We start from the raw sequence: 1,669 nt of genomic DNA, 5'->3' as shown, positions 1-1,669 counted from the left end.
GTGTGGGTCCGTGTGCGCGTCCCGGTATCGCTGCGGCGGCGGCGGCGGCGGCGGCAGTGGCGGCGGCGGCGGCTGCAGGACGAGCCGAGAGGCTCAGCCATATTTGATGGTTTTGTTGCTTTGCTCGGGAGTTCTCGGGAGTAATTTAATGCCGAAGGTCGCTGCCTAGTGGAAATAATATAGTACGTCATTAATATGGCGCCAAAAGATTGGGTTCTCGATATGTAGCGAGGAGGGAGGGCAGGCAGCCGCCGAGCGCAGCGTTACTATCCCACCAGTAACTTGGGCATTGCTGGGGCGGGGGCCAGAGGAGGAGATGATTTTTGGATCCTGAGAATTGATCTGTGTTGGATCAGTAAGTTTTATTATGATTATTTTTCAATTTCGGGGGGCTGAAGACTTAGAGCTTTTTCTTCTTTCAGATTTGCGAAGAACATGCGGTTTTCAGGTGAATCATCATTTAAATGCGTTTGGGAGCAGAAGCCCAGTATAGTTGGCTATAGTTTATACAAATTTTTAAAAAGCCAAAGCGCATTAGGCTGCATGAAAGTGGAAAGCATAGTAGCAACTTGGTAGACAGATGGCAATGGCAGAACGCAGGTCCGCGTACATATATGAATCCAGAGTGTGTGACCGTGGTGGCGGGGGGACGACTATATTTGTCCAAACATAGGTGTGTGTGTGTGGGGGGGTACATCTTTGTAGGGTGGCCTCAACCCTAGCTCTTGTCACCGCGTCACCACATGTCCAAAATATTCTTTGCATTAATTCAAGGGCAGTGAGCAAGGGGTGTAGGGACAGCTTGGCAATTATATTATTCCAAATTGGGTTTCCAACAATCAGACCTTTTACTTAAAGTGAGACTGCCTGTAAAGTGTAAAACCCTTCATCGGTGAAATTAGGAAGGGGTTGCATTGGTAGAGCAAAGTACCGATTAACCATGAAGTTAAAACGGATTGCAAATTGCAACCTTTGGCACCATCTGCAAATTGTGGGGGTGGGGTCGCTCTGGCTTCGCTGCCTTAAATGAACGTGCAGTGTACCTCCGGACTGCAAGTTGCTAAGCCCTTCAGTGCACGTGTCTGGTGCCTGTGAGTGTGTTTGTGAGTTGGGGGCTGTTGTTTGGTAGCCAGCAGGCTTTCTGGATTGTTGGCGCTGGCTTGCAAATGCGGGAGAGGGATGGAATGTGGAATGTTGACCAGGGAACCGAATCCGGTCGGAACGGTCCCATTTGCTGGAGAAATTCGATCCCTTCTACCTCCTTCCCGCTCCCCCGCCCGCCTGCGGGCAGGAGGCGGGGCCGAGGACGCGGCTGCTGCTCAAAGTGGCGGAGCGCGGCGGCGGGAGGCAGGTGCACGGCACCCGCCAGTGGGGGTGCCTCAACTTCCGCGGGCGTTTAAATAGCAGGCTCTCTCCCCTCCCACCGGTAATAGGTGACCTGGCGGCCTAGGGCGGCGGGGGGAAGGGGGCTGGGTAGACCCGGGAGGGAGCCTCCGCGGCACGTGGGCAGGTGCTGGGTGGCCCCGGGGCCAACTTTTGTAGCCCGCCTCTGGCGTTGGAGGAGAGGCGGCTTGTGGAAATGGGGGCGGGGGGCGGCCGAGGCGCTTTTCTCTCGGCCGCGGCCGGAGCGTCACCTAACGGTCCCAGAGGCGCTGCCGCGGGGCTTGGG

General features: G+C 55.5%; 1 protein-coding gene across 5 annotated transcripts in view; it reads left to right on the top strand.

The window, feature by feature from the left end:
• Nucleotides 1–70: 70 nt before the first annotated feature.
• Nucleotides 71–1,669, top strand: part of JADE1 (jade family PHD finger 1) — a 58,701-nt gene continuing 57,102 nt past the window's right edge. For 2 of the 5 annotated variants that reach the window (XM_029941051.1, XM_029941038.1), the window contains exon 1: nt 193–355. The gene's annotated coding sequence lies outside the window, so the exon portion shown is untranslated. The other 3 variants (XM_029941060.1, XM_029941081.1, XM_029941058.1) reach the window with 3 other exon arrangements.

This window comes from Suricata suricatta, chromosome 1 (genome assembly GCF_006229205.1).
Source record: "Suricata suricatta isolate VVHF042 chromosome 1, meerkat_22Aug2017_6uvM2_HiC, whole genome shotgun sequence".
In the NCBI taxonomy this organism is placed as follows: Eukaryota; Metazoa; Chordata; class Mammalia; order Carnivora; family Herpestidae; genus Suricata; species Suricata suricatta.
This window is presented reverse-complemented; position numbering and strand designations above follow the sequence as displayed.